This window comes from Cetorhinus maximus, chromosome 11 (assembly GCF_964194155.1).
Source record: "Cetorhinus maximus chromosome 11, sCetMax3.hap1.1, whole genome shotgun sequence".
NCBI classification, from domain to species: Eukaryota; Metazoa; Chordata; class Chondrichthyes; order Lamniformes; family Cetorhinidae; genus Cetorhinus; species Cetorhinus maximus.
Genome location: NC_135889.1, coordinates 14,329,936 through 14,356,779, shown reverse-complemented (window position 1 = coordinate 14,356,779; position 26,844 = coordinate 14,329,936).

The window sequence follows — 26,844 nt, the reverse complement described above, 5'->3', positions numbered from 1 at the left end:
CTTCTAACGTTGGCTTCTGAACTGGATAACAAACTTGTTCCAAAAGAGGGAGAGAGAGAGACCTTTCTGTTCTGTTCTGCTGAAGTCTTTCTTGCAATCTCTCTGCAGTGGCTGCAGCCTGGCCTACTATACTTCACCCATTGTGTATTTCCAAGGGGTTTTGGGCCAGTGTGTCTGGGGCAGCCATTGTTTCAATATCTAGCACTTTGTATTTTAATGTCTCCTCCTTAGACAGTGACGAGTTTCGATGGATCTTTGAATTATATGAAATGTCCCTCTCTTCACACTCACCTGAGGGTGTCCTGTTTGCTTTTACAGCTTCACCTTGGAAGGCGGCCTTGTAATTTTAAATAGTTTGTTTTGTCTCATTTCAAACTGCAACATTTCCAGTCAGTTGAAAAGTCACATTTTCAAAAATAAAGCTACATAGCCTAATGAAAGCAGGCACACAGTGAGCCCAGGCAGGCATTGAACTCAGGCATGCATTGAACTCAGGCACGTTTTAACTCAGATATGCACTAAACTCAGGCACACATTAACTCAGACATGTGTTGAATTCAGGCATGTTTTACTCAGACATGCATTGAATTCAGGCATGTTTTACTCAGACATGCATTGAATTCAGACACGCATTAACTGAGATATGTGTTGAATTCAGGCAGGCATTCACTCAGACCTGCATTAAACTCAGGCACGCATTAACGCAGACATGATTTGAATTCAGGCACGCATTAACTCAGACATGAAATGAATTCAGGCATGCATTAGCTCAAACATGATTTGAACTCAGGCATGCATTAACTCAAACATGCGCTGAATTCAGACATGCATTAACTCAAACATGTGCTGAAATCAGACACGCATTAACTCAAACATGCGCTGAATTCAGACATGCATTAACTCAGACATGCATTGAAATCAGACACACATTAACTGAGATATGTGTTGAATTCAGGCAGGCATTCACTCAGACCTGCATTAAACTCAGGCACTCATTAACTGATACATGTCTTGAATTCAGGCATGCATGAACTCAGACCTGCATTAAACTTAGGCACGCATTAACGCAGACATGATTTGAATTCAGGCACGCATTAACTCAGACATGAAATGAATTCAGGCACGCATTAGCTCAAACATGATTTGAACTCAGGCATGCATTAACTCAAACATGCGCTGAATTCAGACACACATTAACTCAAACATGTGCTGAAATCAGACACGCATTAACTCAAACATGCGCTGAATTCAGACACGCATTAACTCAGACATGCATTGAAATCAGGCATGTTTTAACTCAGACATGATTTGAACTCAGGCATGCATTAACTCAAACATGCGCCGAATTCAGACACGCATTAACTCAAACATGCACTGAATTCAGACACGCATTAACTCAGACATGCATTGAAATCAGGCACGCATTAACTCAGACATGCAAGGGACTCAGGTATGCATTAACTCAGACATGCATTGAATTCAGGCACGCATTAACTTTGGTATGCATTGAACTTCAAAACAGAAACCAGCTTATTCTGTTCACCATATTCAAGGACCAATCTGACATGGGCCTTATGTTAGATTTGCTCCTGTAAAAGCTACAGAACACTAAATGAGTGAATATATATTACACAGCGGCACGTAAGGAATTGACATAAAAAACATAAAAAAGAGAATAATGGAAAAGAAAAGGCTACAATCTTAGAATCACCCAAAACACTGCTGTGGGAAGAAGCTGAAACACAGGGAACTGCGTCCTCTGCTAGAGTATCTAACCAGGCTGAATCGGTCATCTTTACCCTGACGATGACCTGCTGCAATCTGTGGACAGCTGCTGTGTGAACATCCAGCTGACATTTGGAACAAAAGCCCCTCAGCTCCCAGTCATCAGGACTAAAGCATCCATCTTGGGAAATCAGCGATCATGTGTTTACAATGCCTTTAACATAAAAAAGTTCAAAAAGTATTTCAGGCAAAGATCGATCCCTGAACCAAATAAAGAAAGGTTGGGTGGGGCAGCGGGGGAGTGGGGGATGGGAGCTCAATTAAAAGTGCAGTGGCATTTGGAGCAGGTATTAAAAGAGAGAAGGAAGTGGAAAAGAGGGAGAGGTATAGGTAGCTGCACTGTGCAATTAAGAAGGACAAAAATAAAGACTTGCATTTCTATAGCCCCTTTCACAAACTCAATGCATTACAGACAATGAAGTACATTTATAATTATATAGCCACTGTTGGAATATGAACATAAAAATTGGGAGCAGGAGTAGGCCACTTGGCCCTTCGAGCCTGCTCCACCATTCAATAAGATCATGGCTGACCTGATTGTAACCTCAACTCCACATTCCCACTTACCCCCGATAACCTTTCACCCCTTGCTTATCAGGAATCTATCTAGCTCTGCCTTAAAAATATTCAAAGACTCTGGAGAGGATTTTTCACTTGTCAGGCAGGCTCTGGGAGCTGACCGTTGCCTGCGATCGGGGCTGGGCCGCGATTTCATGCTGGCGGGCCAATTAACGCCCAGCATGAAACACTCAGCGCTGCCTGTGCTGGGGGGGGAGAGGAGGGCGAGCGCGAACTCTGCGCATGCAGGCAGGTGCATGCTGGAAAAGCTCCCTGAGGCACAGAGCTGCCTCAGGGAGATGAACATTTTTCACAATAAAAAATAAAGGTTTCTAAAATGTTATAAAACATGTCCCCTCATGTGACCCTGTCACATGAGCCGGTATATGCTATTAATTAAATTTTAAAATTGTTATTTTATTTTCATTTGCTATTGGAAACCTCATCCCACCCGTGGATGAGGTTTCCTAAAAAATGCAAAGGCCGCTTGGCCTTTTTGCCTGCCTTGTAAGGTTTGACGGGCAGCGAAAAATTTCTTTCAATTAACTTTATAATGGCCTTAATAGGCCTTTTAATTGTCGCCAGGTACACTGCCGACTCCGGCGGCCGCCCGCCGGCCGAAATATTGTGCGAGTGCGCGATGATGTCGGGACACTCGTCCGACGCCATCGCACGTCATTTTACACTCGGTCGGGTTGGGCACATGCCAGCCCAACGAGCTAAAAATTCTCCCCTCTGTTTCTGCTGCCTTTTGAGGAATAGAGTTCCAAAGGCTCATGACTCTCTGAGAGAAAAGATTTCTCCTCAGCTCTGTCCTAAATGGGCAATCCCTTATTTTTAAACAGTAACCCCTAGTTCTAGATTCTCCCACAAGAGGAAACATCTTTTCCCTGTCATGACCCCTCATGATTTTTAATGTTTCATATGTTATAATTAAGAAATGCAGTAGCTAATTTGCGCACAGTAAGGTCACACGATCAATGGGCAGATAATTTGTTTTAATCAGGTTGTTCATGAGGTAATTATTGACCACGATGCCAAGGAAAACTCCCCTGCTCTTCAAATTGTGTCATGGGACACTGTTTATGTTCACCTGAGAGGACAGGTGGGGCCTCAGTTTAAAATCTTATCTGAAAGACATGAGATGACATGACATTAGATGTCATCTGATCGTGCATTACTGGATTGGAGTGGCAGACAAGGTGATGGACTGAAGTCCCTGGATTGGGAATTGAACTCACAATTTTTTGACCCAAGGCAAGATTACTACCAACAACAGCCAAAGAATGGAGCTTGGAAGTTCCTACTGCAGATGGGTTGGTTAGTTCTGCATCGAATTGCCAACGATTACAGGTTAATCTGATGAACACTGCTGTGAATAACAACATAGGAGAATTAAAGACAACCTTGTGTTTTTTTAAATTCCCCTTGAGTACTTTGATTTATTAGCTGGAAAAGTATTGGGAAGGGGAATAAAGACCTGGCTGACCGGGCGGGGTGTTTGGACGTGGGAGTTCATGTGACAAAACCTCCAGGAATGCATCCAGGCAGAGTTGGCAACCTTCATTCTACACTAAATTGTTTCTTTATCTACCAGGCCATTAGGGTATAGCAGTAACTGAACTAAGTCACTGCAGATTTGCAAAGTATCTCTTTTTGAATAATGTTCACAATGTTATCCCTTTCAACTGTATTTCTTAGAACTCTGCAGTTGGGAGCCTGTCATCTGCCAAATGTACATTCCTTTCATAGATAAGTAATGTTAACAACCCTATGAAATATTTAATCCATTTTTGATATTTTATATGGGGTAGGTAGCCTCCATGGTAATTATTAGCCTACACAGTCATCATTTATGGGCAGAGAGGAATCAATGATCCACTGACTTTATCTACTCCAAGTGGAGCTTTAATTGATGCTTCTTGGCTGCCACTTGCTGGAAATTCCCAGTAATCGGTTTCCTTCAGACTAGTGTCTGGTTTTCCATGTGGAAAAACTTTCTGCTTCTGCCTTTACCTTCTTCAAAGCCAAGTCAACAGTTTAATCCATCAGAGCCTCTTTTATTTGTTCAGCTGATGTTGCTGGTGGGCTTTGTTCCGATCAGTAATGTCATAATTTATCAGAGGTCCTAACAAATCAGAGCAGATGAGAGTCCTGCAGTGATTTTGGGAAGGCCAGACTCTTCTTGTTCCCTGCGTTGGCACAATTTCTGTCTACTGCTTGGCTTCCACTGCTGTCTGCCCAAACAATGACTGTACTTGAAGCTGCACTATCAGTCCCTGCTCATAAATCCTCTGCTGACTTGCTAAAATAGTTTTCTCCGACTTCTCTGGAAATGAGTGTTTGTAGATAGGTTGCAGGAAACTGTGTTTCTGCAAATAAGCAAAACACTGGTTACTAGGGTGACATGGATCCATTGCCCAGTGCAATACTCTATATGGATATTATACAATTTTAACACCAGACTTTTATTCAAACACTGTTGATTATAACAAATACTAAGATACCACTGGATGGCATTAAATAATGGAAGAAAGAAAATTTAACATTTATATAGCACCTTCTACAGCCTCAGGACATTCCAAAGCACTTTGCGGCCAATGAAATGCTTTTGAAGCATGGTCACTGTTGCAAGGTGCACAGCAAGATCCCATAATCAGCAATGAGGCAATGATCAGGTAATCTGTTTTAATTATGTTGGCTGCTGGTGATGTGTGCACGGTTATAGAGTTTGTTGCAGGGCTGAAGACAATGGCTGGAATTTTCCGCTCCCGTTGGCATCGGGCGTCACGGCAGGCGTGAGTGGACAATATGGGGAGAAGGCCAAAAATCGGTTTTACACCGCTGTGAAACCAGTTTGCAGTCGTCCTCTCCGCCCATCAACAGCAGGCCGGCTTTCCTGCCATCCAACATTGGGAACCTAATTTCAATGCATTTGCATCTCATCATCCTACCTGCTTGCCGGAATCACCCCCCCCACATCAAATTTACCACCCACATCAGCGAGAAAATGCGTCAGCCCAGAACACATCTGGACAAGTGTTACGTGCAGAAGCCAGGACTTACTGTGAGGGCCTTGCTCACATCACGGATATCCGAGGAGCACAGGATGCTGGAGTTCAACAGCTACTGGACCCCAGAGAAAAACGTGCACCACATGCTGAGTGGATTCTCATGGGCATGGCTCCATTGCGAAGCAGCTCACGGAAGTTAGAAGTTCACCGTTGATGTCTGGGGTCTGCTTCGGGGCATCAGGGTCTTGGCCATGGGCTGCTACCGATGATCGGTGATGGCGGGGAGAGGACAGGCCAGCTGTGAGTCGGAGACGAAGGTGTACCGGGGTGGGTGGGTGGGAGAGGAAGGTCTAGATTTGACTGGGAGAGGAAGGTGTACCGGTGGGGATGAGGGTGGGGGGGGTGGGGAGGGGGGTGAAGTTGGGAGGGGGGAATGAAGGTATCGGCAGGGTGAAGGGGGGAGGGAGTATGGGTGGAGGAGGGTGTAATGGGAGAGAATGTGGCAAGTGGGGAGTTTAAGGCAGGAGGAAGGTATAAGGGGAGGAGTTTGGGGTGGGGAAAGGAGTTCAGTGGGGGGGAAGGGCTTTGGGGGGAGGCAGGACTTTGGAGGGGGAAGGAGTCCAGGGGGAAGAAGGAGTCTGGGGTGGGGGGGGAAGGAGTCTCAGGGGAGGAGGGAGTAAGGGTCGAGGAGCGAATAAGGGTGGAGGAGGGAGTAAGGGAGGGGGGATGTCCAGGTGAATATGCAAGGGAAAGATCTGTGGAATCAATGACTGCCTCCTGGGGATCAAACTGAGGGTTGGTGTGGTACTTGGGAATGGTGACTGTGAGAGGGGGCACAGTGATTCGAAAGAGTGGGAGGATGAGGGTGCAACAGTAGCTGTAGAAGGGACAGCAAGGGTGGACGGTAGGGACTTGGACCCTGGGGGTGGGAAGGATGACATCGGGGAGGTCAGTGTGGATGGGGGCGGGATTCTCAGGAAGCTAGGGAATGTTCACATTCACCTGTACATCCTGGAAAGGAAAGCGTTCTGGCTGGTAGGTGACGGTGGGGAGGTGGAAGGTGATGCCAGGGGGGTCAACAGTGATGGGGGAAAGGACACGGGTGACTGGGGGAGGGGTAATGGCGAGGGAGCTGAGAAGAAACTTAACGGCTACCATGGTTGACGAAATGGAAAGTGAGCGGAGCCTCATGTTGGATGGACACAGGCGCTGCATGGGGGTGTGATCAGGGAGTGGGCGGAGACGCAGGTCAGCTCAGATGGACAACTGAAAGGGAACCCCCGCAGGCAGCATTGAAAATGCTCGGGACATTGAGATGAGTGTGATGGAGGAAGGCTCTGTGTGTGTGGGAGATGCTTGCATGAGGCTCCGATAGACCCTGCCACACACACACTTCTGCCTCCACAATCACCCGTAGTCCGGCTGCGTGCAGCTGAATTGCCAGTGGGTGGGGCAGCTGCAGGGGGAGGACTTGCAGAGCCTGTAAATGTAGCAGAATGACACCATTATACATTATTCAGTCAAAGTGAATATATTTTCAGATTATAAAGTGACAATGTGTTCACCTGTGCAACCACTTGTGATCAGAAATTCCTAACATTTCTAGGCCTACCACTTCTTCTAGGTGCTGCCCTGATATCAGCAGGAGGGGTGGAGTCAGCCTGTTGCAATGGTTGGTCCTGTTGCCTCTGATGATTTTGGCATGAATCCTCTGGAGAGGCAAGGCATTGGGGGCCCCCGCTCGCTTTGGCTGTCCTTCTGTGGGCCAGCTGCTCCCTCTGGGTTGACAGAAAATGAGGTTGAGGGGGTCACAGGCAAAGGGGAATCGAAGGGAGAGGGCAGCCTCTGTGAGAGCCATTCAGCTTCTGATCTCATTACAGACTTGGTTCAAACATGGAAAAAAGAGCTCAACTTCACAGGTGAGGTGAGAATGACTGCCCTTGACAACAAGGCCACATTTGACCGAGTGTGGCATCAAGAAGCCCTAGCACAACTGGAGTCAGTGGGAATCAGGGGGAAAACTCTCTATTAGTTGGAGTCATACCTAGCACAAGGGAAGATGGCTGTGGTTGTTGAAATTCAGACATCTCAGATCCAGGACATCACTGCAGGAGTTCCTCAGGGTAGTGTCCTCGGCCCAACCATCTTCAGTTCCAGCATCCGCAGTAGTTTTTTGTTTTCTTCTTCAGCTGCTCCCTTCCATCACTAGGTCAGAAGTGGGGATGTTCGCTGACGTTTGCACAATGTTCAGCACTATTCACAACTCAGACACTGAAGCATCCAAGTCCAATTGCAGCAAGACCTGGACAATATCCAGGCTTGGGCTGACAAGTAGCAAGTAACATCCGTGCCACACAGGAATTCACCAAGGCTCCATAGACAGCACCTTCCAAACCCATGACCACTATCATCTAGAAGGACAAGGGTAGCAGACACATGGGAACACCACCACTTGGAAGTTCCCCTCCAAGTCACTCAGCATCCTGACTTGGAAATATCGCCATTCCTTCACTGTCACTGGGTCAAAATCCTGGAACTCCCTCCCTAAGAGCACTGTGGGGGTACCTACGCCACATGGACTGCAGCGGTTCAAGAAGACAGCTCACCACCACCTTCTCAAGGGCAATTAGGGATGGGCATAAATGCTGGCTCAGCCAGCGATGCCCACATCCCATGAATGAATAAAAAAAAAGATTCCTGAGTGGATGACCCAGGGATGTCCAGCTGCCGCTCCTCTTCCACTCAGGTGCCTGAGGGCCCCAACCTGAGTCCTAGAGGGGAAGGAGCACCTGGAGGGACATGAGGTGCCCCGTTTCCCTCTCACATTGCCACTGCAGGAACTCACCCAGCTACAGTGATGGAGTGCAGGTTTGCACACATCTGTGCGTTCTGCTGGACCTGCCATCTGCCATCCTTCCATGGAAACCTCCATAGGTGCACATGTGGGCACGACTTCATCAGACAGCAGGCGGACACACTCCTCGGACTCGCATGCCACTCTGTTAAGGGCTTCCAACATTTCCCCGCCTTCTGCTGACTCTCCATGATGGGTTGGAAGGCCGAGTCCAGAGGTTCGACGTCTAACTCGGACCTCATAGATGCCTCTTTCCCAGCAGTCCCCCAAGTGGTGGGGAGCTTGGCTGAAGCTGACTCCTCCTGCTGCAGACACATGTCCATGTGGTGACCACCAGATTGCGAACCTGAGCCTGGTCTAGATCTAGATCCCACCGAGGTTCGTGTCTCTGCGCTGGTGGAGGGTGAGGGTAAGCGCTGTGATGGGTCTTGCAAGCTGCTTATTTCCAGCCCTTCAATGGACGGGGAGTCCTCTTGGCTGGAGGTGAGAACGTGGATGGAGCTGAGAGACTGGCTGGCTGAGGGTGTCGGTCGCTTGGCAGAGCTCCCTGTGAACCAAAGTAGAGATAATTAGTACAAAAAAAAAATACCTGGAAAACTCAGCAGGTCTGACAGCATCTGCGGAGCGGGATACAGTTGATGTTTCAAGTCTGTTCTGATGAAGGGTCATACGGACTCAAAACGTCAACTGTATCCCTCTCCGCAGATGCTGTCAGACCTGCTGAGGTTTTCCAGGTATTTTTGTTTTTGTTCTAGGTTTTCAGCATCTGCAGTATTTTGCTTTTATCTTAGAGATAATTAGTGCAGAGTCAAAAACAGGAGAGAGAGCACTCACAGTTGCGTTGAGAGAGGGATGATGTGGTGCAGGATCCTCAGGTGGGTGATCGCCGCCGACCTCACCATCGCCACAGGCACGGTCCACATCCTCACCAGTCAGCGCGATGGCACACTTCTCAGAGTGAGTGAGGGATCTAATGTGGGTCACTCCACCCCCCCACACCCTGCGGTCTGGGACCTCTCGCTGCTGATGTAAGCAGGCTTCTCCTGCATGAAAACAGATGGACAGAGTGTGAGGAGGACAAATGGCACTGCATGGAATGTTTGTATGGTGAGCGGTGCCATAGATGGGATGAGGACATAAACTCCAGAGGATATGAGCCTGATGGAGATGTGTGGGTGCGTGTGAGAGTTAGTGGTGTTGCCCCTTGAGTTGTGAGATCCCTGTGGATGTGTGATTGGTTTGGGAGTGTGTGAGTTGAGAGTGATGAGATGGCTAACTTACCTTGGCGGAACAGATGAGGGCATTCATCCTCTAACTGCACTGGATGGCTGACCTCCTCTGTGCTCCAGTGGCGTTGAACACCACTGCCACCACCTCCCAGGCCCGATTGGAGACTCTGGTGACCTCCTGCGGCCAGAGCGGGCTAGAGGACATTGCGGCGGCCTTCCACTGCATCCAGCAGGCGCCCTAGCGAGGCATCAGTAAAATTGGGGGCTGCTGTCCACTTTGCTTTTGGGGCCATTTGTTGCCTGGAGTATTCTGTAGATATGAAGTTGGCATGTGCTCTGTTGTGCTTTAAATACGGCACCTGGAGTGTGGAAGTTACCGCACTTAATGTAAATCTGGGACAATTCTGCCCTGTGGCTCTGGCCTTCCTGATCTGGAAGAACTTGTGACTCATTGAAAACTGGATGTTAGCCAAGCAGTCTGACACCATTGAGGCAATGGAGGGGGAATGAAAAGCGGTGTAGAATCTAATTGGTGCCGAACACCCAATCACAACACACTATAAATCCACTTCCTGTGCCTTATACTTTAGCATCATACTTTATACTTTCCCACATACTACATCTGATTGACTTAAACTTCAAATTCCCAATCAATTCATTCAAATTATTTTATTTTTTTAAGCTCTAACCACAGTGAATCAGAACATAGTACGGGCTGTGTTTTGCTGAGCGCAGTATTTCATAACATTAATTAGACTTTATCCTGCACTCTTTAGGCATCTTTAGAATCCTGTACCCTCCTCCATAGGGAGTTTGGTGGCAGGGTAGGCATTTCATCAAGCAGGAGGGTGATGGGTGGGGTCTCCACCACCTTCCCGTCTCCACCATGATTAAGTCTGGGATGGGAAGACCCTTGGACAGCCTTACCACCTTGCCGCAAATTGAAGCCTTTAATTAGGCAATTAATTAATTAATTAATTAATTAATGTTCACTTGACAGATTCCTGGGATAATGGGGTTTTCTTATGAAGAAAAGTTGAGCAAGTTGGGCCTATACCCATTGGTGTTTAGAAGATTGAGAGGTGATCTTGAGGTGCTTTGACAGGGTGGATGCTGAGAGGATGTTTCCCTTGTGGTGTAGTCTAGAACTAGGGAACACAGATTAAAAATTAGGGGCCTCCCATTTAAGACTGAGATGAGGAGAATTTTTTTCCCTCAGTGGGTCATTAGACTGTGGAATTCTCTTCCACAGAGAGCAGTGGATGCTGGATCATTGAATATATTCAAGACATGGTTTGACAGATTTTTGATAGACTAAGGTTATGGGGCAGACAGTGAAGTGGAGTCGAAGCCACAGTCAGATCAGCCATGATGTTATTGAATGGTGGAGCAGGCTCGAAGGGCCTAATGACCTTCTCCTGCTTCTAACTCTGTGTTCTTGTATTCTGAACCAATGAGATTTAAGAATGGAGAAGGAAACAGAGGAATGACAAAACAGGAAATCAGGTGAATGAGGTCAAGAAAAAGAAATTAAGATAGGGAAAGGGAGATTTGATGCTTGTAAAATCTCCAATAGCAATTTACTACATGCAGGGATGAGCTTGCTTTCTGGGCTAGAGAATTTGATTGACATTGCATGAACAATTTTCAGATTGTTAAAAATGTAATTGCACCATCAATGACCAGACTTAACTATCTGCAGTGAGGGCAATTGGGCAATGGGCAATTGAACTGCAAATACAGCAAGTTCTTAAACACAATTGGAGTGAGATTCCATCTGTGCGAAACAAACATAGAACATACGAATTTGCAGCAAGAAGGGCCATTCAGCCCCTCAGGCTTGCCTGTTCTGCCATTCAATAAGATCATGGCTGATCTGATTGTGGCCTCAACACCACTTTCCTGCCCAATAACCTTTGACTCCCTTGTTAGTCAAGATTCTATCTACCTCTACTTTAAAAATATTCAATGACCCTGCCTCTACCACTCTTTGGGGTAGAGAGTTCCGCAGTGGAGTGGTATAAATCGACCAGAAGGTTCACAAACTTCACAACTTCACTGGAATTCACAACTCATGGCATTTCTCTTAACCCCCTCAGTTTTCTGACAGATTTGTGCATCAATAATAGAAATGTTGTTGATATTCTATTCAACTGCAGCAGGATCAAGCCCACAGGGGAATGAGAAAAACCCAACAAAAGCAAAGCAGAAACAGAATCAATCAAATTGGCCAATGGAGCTTTGTTCTTTTCCAAGTAGTTGAAATGTCTAAAGTTGAATAAAAGGTTAGTAACATCCATAGAATAATTACAGTACAAAAGGAGATCGTTCAGCCCATCGTGTCCATGCTGCCAGGCCTGTGTCCCTTTAAGGTATAAAGTATAATTGTTGTTCAAGACATTCAGAGTTTAACAAAAACAAAAATAGCTGGAAAAACTCAGCAAGTCTGGCAGCATCTACAGAGAGGAACACAGTTAACATTTCAAGTCCGTATGATTCTTCATCAGAACTAAGGAAATAGAGAAATTAGGTGAAATATAAGCTGGTAGAGGAGGGTAGAGCTGGATAGAAGGCCAGTGATAGGTGGAGGCAAAGAAGAGATTGCCAAAGATGTCATAGACAAAAGGATGAAGGGGTGTTGACGGTGGTGATATTGTCTCAGGAATGTGCTAATGGGGACATTAAGAGTAGCAAGCAGGACAAGCAAGTGGCAGAAGGCTCTAGTGGGGGTGGGGTGGGGGGAAAAGTTCGAAATGGGCTAAAAGGTGGAGATAAAACAATAGATCGAAATAAATTTAAAAATAGGTGGGAAAAGAAAAATATATTTTTTTTAAATTATAAATAATTAGAAAAAGGGGGATCGGAAAGGGGGTAGGGATGGAGGATAGAGTTCATGATCTGAAGTTGTTGAACTCAATATTAAGTCCGGAAGGCTGTAAAGTGCCTAGTTGGAAGATGAGGTGCTGTTCCTCCAGTTTGCATTGAGCTTCACTGGAACATTGCAGCAGGCCAAGGACGGACATGTGGGCATGAGAGCAGGATGGTGTGTTGAAATGGCAAGTGACAGGGAGGTCTGGGTCATGCTTGCAGACAGACCAAAGGAGTTCCGCAAAGCGGTCAACCAGTCTGCGTTTGGTCTCTCCAATATAGAGGAGACCGCATTGGGAGCAGCGAATGCAGTAGGCTAAATTGAGAGAAGTGCAAGTGAAGGAGTGTTTGGGCCCTTGGACGGTGAGAAGGGAGGAAGTAAAGGGGCAGGTGTAGCACCTTCTGCGGTTGCATGGGAAGGTGCCGTGGGGTGGGGGGGGCGTTGAGGTGTAGGGGGTGATGGAGGAGTGGACCAGGGTGTCCCAGAGGGAATGATCCCTGCAGAAAGCCGCCAGGGGGGCTGAAGGGAAGATGTGTTTGGTGGTGGCATCATGCTGGAGTTGGCGGAAATGGCGGAAATGGCAGAGGATGATCCTTTGAACGCGGAGGCTGGTGGGGTGATAGGTGAGGACAAGGGGGACCCTTTCATAGTTCTGGGAGGGAGAGGAAAGTGTGAGGGTGGATGCGAGGGAGATGGGCCGGACACTAATTAACACTAATTAACCCATTTTCAGAGGCGTAAGGAAGGGCAGAGCTGTGTGCTTACTGAGGATGAATAAGCCACATGGATTTTTACCAGCAATTCACCACTTGAATTCTTAGCTTGGAGTAGTTGGCAGCACTCCCACCTCAGAGTTAGTCTCTAGAGCATTGACAGTAGGCTAAATGTTGCATTATCAGAGGTACGTTCACTGGATCAGGTATTATTCTGATGCCCATTCCCTGCTTCAGGTGAAGTACCCATAATGTGATGACAAAAACAGCAATGACAATCTCCTGATATACATCCCAAAATTCCTCACTCAGGGAAAACCACTGAAAGACTAATTGTGGGGTTGGCAAGCCCATTTTCTAGGGTTTTGCAGTGGCAAAATGGCCATTTTACTGCAGATACCAAAAAGAACATGCATTGAAAATAATTCATGAAGATATTGATGGAAAGGCTGAAGAGGTGCAAGGGGGTAACTTACACTTTCAAAGTCAATGATAAGGGAAAACAGGACTGGGAGTAAAACACATGGAGATGTAGAAGAGTAGGGTGTAGAATGGCTGGGGTGTAGAATGGGTGGGAAGTAGATTGTGTGGGGTGTAGAATGGGTGGGGTGTAGAATGAGTAGGGTGTAGAATGGCTGGGGTGTAGAATGGGTGGGAAGTAGATTGTGTGGGGTGTAGAATGGGTGGGGTGTAGAATGAGTAGGGTGTAGAATGGGTAGGTGTAGAATGGGTGGGAAGTAGATTGTGTGGGGTGTAGAATGGGTGGGATGTAAAATAGGTGAGTGTAGAATGGGTGAGTGTAGAATGGGTGACTGTAGAATGGGTGACTGTAGAATGGGTGAGTGTAGAATGGGTGAGTGTAGAATGGGTGAGTGTAGAATGGGTGCGTGTAGAATGGGTAGGCGTAGAATAGATGAGTATAGACTGGGTGGGGTGTAGAATAGGTGGGGTGTAGAAAGGGTGAGCGTAGAATGGGTGACTGCAGAATGGGTGTGGTGTAAAATGAGTGAATGTAGAATGGGTGGTGTGTAGAATGGCTGGGGTGTAGATTGGGTGGGGTGTACAAGGAGTGGGTGCAGAAGGAGTGGGTGCAGAAGGGGTGAGTATAGAATGAGTGGGGTGTAGAATGAGTGAGTGTAGGGTGGGCAGGTGTAGAATGGATGAGTGGAGAATGGGTGGTATTTAGAACGGGTGGTATGTACAATGGGTGAGTGTTGAATGAGCAGGTGTAGAATGGGTGAATGTAGACAGGCTGGGGTGTAGAATGGGTGGGGTGTAGAATGGGTGGGGTGTAGCATGGCTGACTGTAGAATGGGGGAGTGTAGAATGGGTGGGGTGTAGAATGGGTGGGGTGTAGAATGGGTGGGGTGTAGAATGGGTGGGGTGTAGAATGGGTGGGGTGTAGAATGGGTGAGAAGTAGATTGTGTGGGGTGTAGAATGGGTGGGATGTAAAATAAGTGAGTGTAGAATGGGTGAGTGTAGAATGGGTGAGTGTAGAATGGGTGAGTGTAGAATGGGTGAGTGTAGAATGGGTGAGTGTAGAATGGGTGAGTGTAGAATGAGTAAGTGTAGAATGGGTAGGTGTAGAGTGGATAAGTGTAGACTGAGTGGGGTGTAGAAAGGGAGAGTGTAGAATGGGTGAGTGCAGAATGGGTGGGGTGTAAAATGAGTGAATGTAGATTGCGTGGGGTGTAGAATGAGACAGTGCAGAATGGGTGGGGTGTAGAATGGCTGGGGTGTAGAATGGGTGGGGTGTAGAAAGGGTGAGCGTAGAACGGGTGAGTGCTGAATGGGCAGGAGTAGAATGTGTGAGCGTAGTCTGCGTGGGGTATAGAATGGGTGGGGTGTAGAATGGGTGGAGTGTAGAATGGGTGATTGTAGAATGAGTGGGGTGTAGAATGGATGAGTGGAGAATGGATGATTTGTAGAATGGGTGAATGTTCAATGAGCAAGTGTAGAATGGGTGAGTATAAACTGGATGGAGTGTAGAATGGGTGGGGAGTAGAATGGGTGAGTGTAGAATCGGTGCAGTGTAGAATGGGTGAGTGTAGACTGGCTGGGGTGTAGAATGGCTGGGTGTAGAATGGGTGGTATGTAGAATGGGTGAGTATTGAATGAGCAGGTGTAGACTGTGTGGGATGTAGAATGGGTGGGGTGTAGAATGGGTGAGTGTAGAATGGGTGGGTGGTAAAAAGAATGGGTGTAGAATGGGTGGGATGTAGAATGGATGAGTGTAGAATGGGAGGGGTGTAGTATGATTGGTGTGCAGAATGAGTGATTATAGAATGGGTAGGTGTAGAATGGGTGAGTATAGAATGGGTAGGTGTAGAATGGGTGGGGGTAGAATGGGTGGGATGTAGAATCGGTGGGGTGTAGAAAGGGTGAGCGTAGAATGGGTGAGTGCAGAATGCGTGCAGTGTAGAGTGGCTGGGGTGTAGATTGAGTGGGGTGTACAAGGAGTGGGTGTAGAAGCAGTGGGTGCAGAAGGGGAGAGTGTAGAATGGGAGGAGTGTAGAATGTTTGGGGTGTAGAGTAGGTGAGTATAGAATGAGTGGGGTGTAGAATGAATGAGTGTAGAATGGGCAGGTGTAGAATGGATGAGTGGAGAAAGGGTGGTATTTAGAACAGGTGGTATGTAGAATGGGTGAGTGTTGATTGAGCAGGTGTAGAATGGGTGAGTGTACACTGGCTGGGGTGTAGAATGGGTGGGGTGTAGAATGGGTGGGGTGTAGAATGGGTGGGGTGTAGAATGTGTAGGTGTAGAATGGGTGGGATGTAGATTGTGTAGGGTGTAGAATGGGTAGGATGTAAAATAGGTGAGTGTAGAATGGGTGAGTGTAGAATGGGTGAGTGTAGAATGGGTGGGTGTAGAATGGGTGGGTGTAGAATGAGTAAGTGTAGAATGGGTAGGCTTAGAGTGGATGACTGTAGACTGGGTGGGATGTAGAAAGGGAGAGCATAGAATGGGTGAGTGCAGAATGGGTGGGGTATAAAATGAGTGAATGTAGATTGCGTGGGGTGTAGAATGAGACAGTGTAGAATGGGTGGGGTGTAGAATGGCTGGGGTGTAGAATGGGTGGGGTGCAGAAAGGGTGAGCGTAGAATGAGTGAGTGCAGAATGGGTGGGGTATAAAATGAGTGAACGTAGATTGGGTGGGCTGTAGAATGGGTGAGTGTAGAATGGGTGGGGTGTAGAATGGCTTGGGTGTAGAATGGGTGGGGTGTACAAGGAGTGGGTGTAGAAGGAATGGGTGTAGAAGGGGTGAGTGTAGAATGGCAGGGGTATAAAATGGTTGGGGTGTAGAATGGGTGAGTATAGAATGGGTGCGGTGTAGAGTGGCTGGGGTGTAGAATGGGTGGGGTGTAAAAGGAGTGGGTGTAGAAGGAGTGTGTGCAGAATGGGTGAGCATAGAATGGGAGGGGTGTAGTATGGTTGGGGTGTAGAGAGGGTGCGTGTACAATGAGTGGGGTGTAGAATGAATGAGGGTAGATTGGGTAGGTGTAGAATGGATGAGTGGAGAATGGGTGGTATTTAGAATGGGTGGTATGTAGAATGGGTGAGTGTTGAATGAGCAGGTGTACAATGGGTGAGTGTAGATTGGGTGGGGTGTAGAATGGGTGGGGTGTAGAATGGGTGTGTGTAGAATCAGTGTGGTGTAGAATGGGTGAGTGTAGACTGGCTGGGATGTAGAATGGGTGGGGTGTAGCATGGCTGAATGTAGAATGGATGAGTGTAGAATGGATGGGGTGTAGAATGAGTGGGGTGAAGAATGAGTGAGTGCAAAATTGATAGGTATAGAATGGGTGAGTGCAGAATGGGCAGGTGTAGAATGTGTGAGTGTAGACTGTGTGGGGTGTAGAATGGATGGGGTGTAGAACGGGTGGGGTGTAGAATGGGTGTGTGTAGAATCAGTGTGGTGTAGAATGGGTGAGTGTAGACTGGCTGGGGTGTAGAATGGGTGGGGTGTAGCATGGCTGAATGTAGAATGGATGAGTGTAGAATGGATGGGGTGTAGAATGAGTGGGGTGAAGAATGAGTGAGTGCAAAATTGATAGATATAGAATGGGTGAGTGCAGAATGGGCAGGTGTAGAATGTGTGAGTGTAGACTGTGTGGGGTGTAGAATGGATGGGGTGTAGAACGGGTGGGGTGTAGAATGGGTGTGTGTAGAATCAGTGTGGTGTAGAATGGGTGAGTGTAGACTGGCTGGGGTGTAGAATGGGTGTGGTGTAGAATGGGTGGGGTGTAGAATGGGTGGGGTGTAGAATGAATGAGTGTAGAATGGGTAGGAGTAGTACGGATGAGTGGAGAATGGGTGGTATGTAGAATGTGTGGTATGTAGAATGGGTGAGTGTTGAATGAGCGGCTGTAGAATGGGTTAGAGTAAACTGGGTGGGGTGTAGAATGGGTGGGGTGCAGAATGGGTGAGTATAGAATCGGTGCGGTGTAGAATGGATGAGTGTAGACTGGCTGGGGTGTAGAATGGATGAGGTGTAGAATAAGTGAGTGTAGAATGGCTGGGTGTAGAATGGGTGGTATGTAGAATGGGTGAGTGTTGAATGAGCAGGTGTAGAATGCGTGAGTGTAGATTGGGTGGGGTGTAGAATGGGTGAGTGTAGAATCAGTGCAGAGTAGAATGGGTGAGTGTAGACTGGGTGAGGTGTAGAATGTGGGGGGTGTAGAATGGGTGGGGTGTAGAATAGGTGGGGTATAGAATGGTTGGGGTGTAGAATGGGTGGGGTGTAGAAAGAGTGGGTGTAGAAGGAGTGGGTGTAGAAGGAGTGAGTGTAGAACGGGAGGGGTGTAGAATGGTTGGGGTGTAGAGCAGGTGAGTGTAGAATGAGTGGGGTGTAGAATGAGTGAGTGTAGAATGGGTAGGTGTAGAATGGATGAGTGGAGAATGGATGGTATGTAGAATGGGTGGTATGTAGAATGGGTGATTGTTGAATCGGTGCAGCGTAGAATGGGTGAGTGTAGACTGGGTGGGGTGTAGAATGGGTGAGTGTAGAATTGGTGGGATGTTGGGTGAGTGAGTGCAGAATGGGTGAGGTGTGGAATGGTTGGGGTGTAGAATGGGTGGGGTGTAGAATGGGTGAGTCTAGAATGGATGGGATGTGGAATGGGTGGGGTGTAGAATGTATGGGGTGTAGAATGGGTGGGGTGTAGAATGGGTGTGGTGTAGAATAGGTGGGGTGTAGAATGAGTGAGTGTAGAATGAGTGGGGTGTAGAATGGCTGGGGTGTAGAATGGGTGGAGTGTAGAATGATTGGAGTGTAGAATGAGTGATTGTAAAATAGGTAGGTGTAGAATGGCTGAGTGTTGAATGGGCTGGTGTAGAATGGGTGAGTGTAGACTGTGTGGACTGTGGAATGGGTAGGTCTAGAAAGGGTGAGTGTGGACTGCGTGGGGTGTAGAATGGGTGAGGTGTAGAATCGGTGATTGTAGAATGGGTGGAGTGTAGAATGGGTATGTTGTAAAATGAGTGGGTGTAGGATGGGTGGGCATAGAATGGATGAGTGTCGAATGAGTGAGTGCAGAATGGGTGGGGTGTAGAATGGGTGGGATGTTGGAATGAGTGGGTCTAGATTGAGCACGTGTAGATTGAGTGGGTGTAGAATGAGTGCGGTGTAGAATGAGGGGTTGTAAATTGAGTGGGTGTAGATTGAGTAGGTGTAGATTTAGTGGGGCGTAGATTGAGTGGCTGTAGATTGAGTGGCTGTAGATTGAGATGGTTTAGATTGAGTGTGTGTACATCGAGTTATTGTAAATTGAGTGGGTGTATATTGAGTGGGTGTTGATTGAGTGTGTATACATTGAGTCGATGTAGATTGAATGGGTGTAGACTTTGGTGGGTGTAGATGGAATTGGGTGTAGATTGAGTGGTTGTAGAATAAGTGGGTGTAGATTGAGTGGGTGTAAATTGAGTACAATGTAAAATGAGTGAGGTGTAGATTGGGTGGTGTAGATTGAATGGGGTGTAGAATGAGTGGGTGTAGATTGAGTGGGTGTAGATTGAATGGGTGTAGAATGAATGAGTGTAGATTGAGTGGGGTGTAGATTGAGTGGGTGTAGATTGAGTGGGATGTAGATTGAGTGGGATGTAGATTGAGTGGGATGTAGATTGAATGGGATGTAAAATGAGTAGGGTGTAGATTTAGTAGGTGTGTAATGGATAGCCATATATCAGGTGGGGCATATTATAGACGGAGTGTATAGTGAATGGAGTTGTTGTGTTACAGGTCATATGCATGACAGGTGGAGATTTGTATATTCATTCATGAGGTGTGAGCATCGCTGGCAAGGCCAGCATTTGTTGCCTATCCCAGAAGGTGATGGGGAGCTGTCCATCCATGTGGTGTAAGTATACCCACAGTGCTGTTAAGAAGGGAGTTCCAGGATTTTGACCCAGTGACAGTGAAGAAATGATGATATATTCCTAAGTCAGAATGGTATGTGACTTGAAGGAGAACTTGCAGGTGGTGGTGCTTCCATGCATTTGCTGCCATTGTCCTTCTAGGTGGTAGAGGCTGTGGGTTTGGAAAGTGCTGTCTAAGGAGCCAGTGCGTCCTGTGCAGTACATACTGCTACCAATGTGTGTCAGTGGTGCAGGGAGTGAATGTCTGAGCTGCTGAATAGGGTGCCAATCAAGCGGACTGCTTTGTGCTGAATGGTATTGAGCTTTTTAAGTGTCGTTGGTGCTGTACTTATCCAGATAAGCAGAGAGTATTCCATCACATTCCTGACTTGAGCCTTGCAGATAGCGGACAGGCTTTGGGGAGTCAGGAGGTGAGTGCTCTGCTCTTTTCGTACAGCATGTGCATCGATGGCCCGATTAAGTCTCTGGTCAAAGCTGGTGCATTTAAGAGGTATGGTGTATAAGGGGCAGGTGGATAACACATGGATATACCACAGGTGGATATATAACAGTAAGGCATATAATGAGCGGGTATATAATGTACGGGTGTGCAACAGGTGGATGTATAAGGTGTATAATAGGCAGGTGTATAACAGGCGGAAATATAAAGGGCGGGTGTATAACATGCGCATGCACAACTGGTGTGTGTATACAGGCAGGTAAATAACAAGCGAGTGTAAAACAAGCGGGTGTATAACAGGTGGGGTTATAACAGGCAGCTGTATAACAAGCGGGTGTATAACAGACAGGTGAATAACAGGCAGGTATATAACAGGCAGGTGAATAACAGGTGGGGTTATAACAGGCAGCTGTATAACAAGCGGGTGTATAACAGACAGGTGAATAACAGGCGGGTATATAACAGGCAGGTGAATAACAGGCGGGTATATAACAGCCAGGTGCATAACAGGCATGTGAATGACAGTTGGGTGTATAATAGGTGGCTGAATAACAGGCAGCTGTATAACAGGCGGGTGTATAACAGGCAGGTGAATAACAGGCAGATTAATAACAGGCAGATTAATAACTGGCAGGTGTGTAACAGGCAGGTGTATCAGAGGCAGGTGTATAACAGACGGGTGTATAGGAGGCAGGTGGAGAACAAGCAGATGTATAACAGGCAGGTGAATATTATTGTAATATGCCTATCAACATGACATTACAAGAAGGGAAATGTATCATGTGATCCAGTCTTAGTTTCACTTTTGCTTTGAGCTGAGCACAGACACACAGCTCTGATGTCTTCAAGCTTTAAACCTATATATAACTGTTCCCATGTGCTTAGTCTTCAAAAATGAACCCACAATGTATTTACAATCCCTTATGAGTGATTGGTGCTTTGTGTTGTGTGCGGTAAATAAGCCCAAGGTATTACATCATTATAATAACACGACATGATCATCAGTGGTGAGACAGGTGACAGCAATATTAAATACAGGTGCGACATGGTGAACAGCCTTAGATCGTGCCACATGGCATGTGGAGACCCTTGACATTTTGTCAGACCACAATGAAGTCGCAGCGTCGGAGAGTTGAAAATGCAGTTTTGTGACTGCGAAGAAAAGCTTTGGAGACACAACACCAAGCTAGTGCTCGAGTACAGAACTAGTAAGAAGATGGATCTCTCATGATGAGATTGCAGCACATAGCCTGTCTGTTCCATGAGTGGGACAGCGTGTCGAGAGGACCAGCACCAGGTTAACTCAGTCAGGGAAGGCAAGTGACCTGGGTGTGGGCCAGATCAATAGCGAGCAAGGGAGAGTCTAACAAAAAGATAAACTTTCATAAAAATCGGCCAGAGAAGGTTGTGATTATAATGGGCAACTCCGGGAGTCGCTGAACAATAAATTGAATAAAAAGCAAAGACGTCATTTCTCCGTGGTGTGTTCTCACCATAATCCATCTTCGTGGACGAAGGTTTGGAAAAGTGCATGAAAGCTGCTACAGCGATACCCATCCCACGTACTGCAGAAGGAAGGCCAAAGGGATAGTGTCAGAATGTCCACAAAATTCCCCAGTTTGAATTGGGATGCAGCTGACCTACTATCTGAGTTCAAAATGTTTAAGCAGCATACAGAGCTATGATTTCTTGATTCAGGTGTATCTGAACCAGACAAGAAAGCCATAAAAATTTGCCTAGCGATTGGGAATGAACTTCTACATAGGCTGAACACGTGAGTATTAGCAGAAGATATGGACTACATTGGAAGGCCAGTTCAGAATCAGGTTAAACTTCCGTATTTATCGACTAGAGTTCATGTCATTTTGACACCTTACAGAATCCATAGACCACTTTGTCAGTAGATGCAGAGAAAAGGGGATTTACTGTGATTTTTCAAACGCAGAGCTACAAATGTTGAGTTGGTGATCACATCAACTCCTATGGAAGCATTCCAGAAAGATCTGCTAGACAAGCTCAAAACATATAGCATTGACGAGCTACTCAAGGATAGATGTAAATGCGAAGCAATCCTCGCAGTTCGACAAACTTACAGGCCGTAAGCACAACCCCAATTGTTGATGCACTCACCAGGATACCCAAACCTAGCAAGATATGTGGAAGGTATGGCCTTCTGCATGCACCAAGGAAATGCCCAGTTTTCTATCAATTCTGCAAAGCGTGTGGCAGCAAGGGCCATTGGCAACGGCAATGCACTAGAGCAAAGGCTGTGCAGCTACAAAGAGATGTGCACTGATCCAAACAGACTATACACAATGGGTATCTTCAAGCAATCAGAATGACCATCCAGTCTCCCGTCAGAAATATATACATGAGGTGATTGACAAAGCAGAAAATGGCAATGATGTGCACGAAGAGATAAAAAGCATTGAACACATATTTCACACTGTTAATCTCGTGTAAAACACAGGTGCCATCACACTGTCCGAATTATTTGCCAAGATTTGAATTATCTGCCCTAAGAAAGTTGGTAATTATGTGTTATTGGTCAAGATTTACCCAGAGGTAAGTGCCGACATTCTACCTCTGCAAATTCTAAAAGACGTGTATCAACAGACGTGGAAGGCCACGGTGAAAGCTAATATTATGAAAATTCCTCGTCTCCATACATTTCAATTTTTGCTCATAAATCTACATTGCTAAGGAAATTGTTGAGAAAGGATGTGCCTTCCCTTTGGCATGAAGACCACCAATACCTCTTCAGAGCACTGAACCAGTCATCAGAAGCATCAACCTTGCAATTTTACAATCCTCGGGAGACAACTACCCTGGAGACAGATGCTTCACGGAAAGGTCTGGGAGCATGCATACTACACAAAGACAAACTGATTGCATTTGTTTCAAAATCTCTGTCTGTAACGCAATCCAACTACTCCAACATTGAGCAGGAAACATTAGCTTTAGAGTTTTGAATCAGGTGTTTTCACATCTACCTCTTTGGCAAAAGATTTGTGGTAGAGACCGACCACAAGCCACTGGAGATGATTTGGCGAAAACCATTGACCAGTGCACCCCAAGATTGCAACATCACTTTTTTATTCTTTCATGGAATATGGGCATCACTGTCTAGGCTAGCAAATGCCCATCCCTAATTGCCCTTGGGTTGGTGGTGTTATGCTGCCTTCTTGAACTGCTTTAGACCATGTAGCGTAGGTACTCTCATGGTGCTGTTAGAGAGGGAGTTTCAGGATTTTGGATCTCTTGATGAAGATTCAAGATTATGACTGTGAGATGAGGTACAAGCCAGGTAACTTGATGGTCACATCGGATACCTTTAGCAGATTGCCTAACCCAGCGAAAACAGAAGATATATCCTTAGATCTACAAGTTGACTTAATTGACATCGAACTTGAAGATGTTCTTCAAATTGATCAGGTGCAATCTGCACAATGCAAATGCCAGCAGCTTCAAGAAGAAACAGCAAAAGATTCTACACAATAAAGCTGTGAAAAACCATCAATGAAGGATGGCTTAATTCAATTCATCATGTCCGCAAACACATGAGGCCATTGTGGCCTTATCAAGACCAGCTAGGCCTCTCCCCGGGAGTCATTTTTAAAGGCAGGCAACTAAACATACCAGACTCTTTGTGACCTGATATTCTACAACTGCATCACTCACACATGGGCACAGGTTGGACGAGAAGCAAGACAGACTGTTCATATTTGGCCAATAGACTATGACATTGAAGTCATCATCAAGAAGTGCGAGGCGTGTCAAGAGCATATGTCAAGCCAGCACAAAGCACCATTGATTCCACATGAAGCTCCTATCTATCCTTGCTTCAAAATCGCATCTGACCACTTTCATATCCATGGCAATGACAATATCATCATCATTGCCTGCTTTACCAAGTACCCCATTATTCAACAATTGCATAGTTCGTCAAGGACAACTGTTGCGCACACTCTAAGTGCTATTTCAGTTTATTTTAACATACCTAGAGAGATCATGCAGATAACGGTCTGCAATTTATTGGTAAACCATTTCAGGATATGTGTGAGAGGTGGAATAATGATCACACTACTTCATCTCATTACCTTGATCTAACAGCTTAGCTGAAAGAATGATTCACACAGTGAAATCCCTAATTCTCAAATGTAGACAGACCAAGCAAGATCTGTGTATTGCAATGTTACATCTGAGAGCGACACCTTTAAGTGCAACTACAGGGCTCACATTTAGCAGACCATTGCATTCCAATTTAGCTACTCTTACACATTCTATGCTCTCAGAAACTACAGAGAAGCTTTTAAAACTAGAAGAGAAGGTGACCAACGTGCACGATAAAAATGCCGGCACGGAATTGCCAAGTTTACAGTTGGGACAATAAGTTCATGTCCAGGATCCCACAGAAGGTACGTGGTAACCAGCCGAGGTAACAAGGATTTGTTCAGAACCAAGGCCCTGTGAAGTTATTACACACAAAGGCACAATGATGAGGCATAACCGAGGACAAATCAGATCCATTCTAGCTCCTCAACTATTGTACAGTCCTATTGCATCTAGGACAAGATCCCAAATGCAACCAGGAACAACATCGAAGAATGACAATCCCACAGATCACTGCAAGCAATTAAAGAAACCTCCAGACAAGGTTACCGTTACAAGATCTGGGCGTACCAACAGATTACCTTTACGCTTTAGAGACTAAGGTTCATCAGTTCTATACACTTAGTAACTAAACATGAACATGAAATGTAAATAGTTATACTTCTTTGGAAGGAGGGAAAGTACCTTTAAAAAGAAATGGGGATGTTGTAATATGCCTTTAAGGGATAACAGCATGACATCACCAGAAGGGAAATGTGTCATGTGATCCAGTTTTAATTTCACTTTTGCTTTGAGCAGAGCGTGCACACAGCTCTGATGTCTTCAAGCTTTATATCTATGTGTAACTGTTCTCGTGTGCCTAGTCCAGATATGCCCAGCCTACTTGCTTGGGAGGACACATTTCCATTTTTTTCTCACTCAAGGGGCTGCTGAGCAAATTTTGGAAAGATAAGGTTTGGCACAACTTTAAACTAAATTTCAAAAAGAAGTATTAAGAAAAGAAATTGCTGAGCAAAAATAAAGCAATGTCATAGTAATAAATTGTTAAGTTAAAAAAAAGAGCAATTAATAAAAATGACCGGAGTGTGAGAGGGTCAATGTGTGTGCATCCAGCTCACTCCCAGTCTCAAAATGCTCACTCACTCACTCACCCACTGAGTGTGTGTGTGTTGGTGTGTGATGGTGAGAGTGAGTAAGAAACAAGACACTGGGAGTAAGGCAGACACTCACTCTCTCACTCATCCCCAAACCCCTCACACACATAGACACACACACATACATGCACTCTCTCTCACTCCCAAATACACACACTCACTCATTCACTCTCTCTCACTCCCAAATACACACACTCACTCATTCACTCTCTCAATCCCACACACACACGCTCACTCACTCTCTCACTCCCACACACACATTCACTCCCACTCCCACACGCACACTCACTCACTCTCTCACTCCCACACACACACTCACTCACTCTCTCACTCCCACACACACACGCTCACTCACTCTCACTCCCACACACACATTCACTCCCACTCCCACACGCACACTCACTCACTCTCTCACTCCCACACACACACTCACTCACTCTCTCACTCCCACACACACACTCACTCACTCTCTCACTCCCACACACACACACTCACTCACTCTCTCACTCCCACACACACACACTCACTCACTCTCTCACTCCCACACACACACACTCACTCACTCTCTCACTCCCACACACACACACTCACTCACTCTCTCACTCCCACACACACACACTCACTCACTCTCTCACTCCCACACACACACACTCACTCACTCTCTCACTCCCACACACACACTCACTCACTCTCTCACTCCCACACACACACTCACTCACTCTCTCACTCCCACACACACACTCACTCACTCTCTCACTCCCACACACACACTCACTCACTCTCTCACTCCCACACACACACTCACTCACTCTCTCACTCCCACACACACACTCACTCACTCTCTCACTCCCACACACACACTCACTCACTCTCTCACTCCCACACACACACTCACTCACTCTCTCACTCCCACACACACACTCACTCACTCTCTCACTCCCACACACACACTCACTCACTCTCTCACTCCCACACACACACTCACTCACTCTCTCACTCCCACACACACACTCACTCACTCTCTCACTCCCACACACACACTCACTCACTCTCTCACTCCCACACACACTCACTCACTCTCTCACTCCCACACACACACTCATTCTCACTCCCACACACACACTCATTCTCACTCCCACACACACACTCATTCTCACTCCCACACACACACTCATTCTCACTCCCACACACACACTCATTCTCACTCCCACACACACACTCATTCTCACTCCCACACACACACTCATTCTCACTCCCACACACACACTCATTCTCACTCCCACACACACACTCATTCTCACTCCCACACACACACTCATTCTCACTCCCACACACACACTCATTCTCACTCCCACACACACACTCATTCTCACTCCCACACACACACTCATTCTCACTCCCACACACACACTCATTCTCACTCCCACACACACACTCATTCTCACTCCCACACACACACTCATTCTCACTCCCACACACACACTCATTCTCACTCCCACACACACACATTCACTCTCTCACTCCCACACACACACGCTCACTCACTCTCTCACTCCCACACACACACGCTCACTCACTCTCTCACTCCCACACACACACGCTCACTCACTCTCTCACTCCCACACACACACGCTCACTCACTCTCTCACTCCCACACACACACGCTCACTCACTCTCACTCCCACACACATACATTCACTCTCTCACTCCCACACACACACGCTCACTCACTCTCTCAC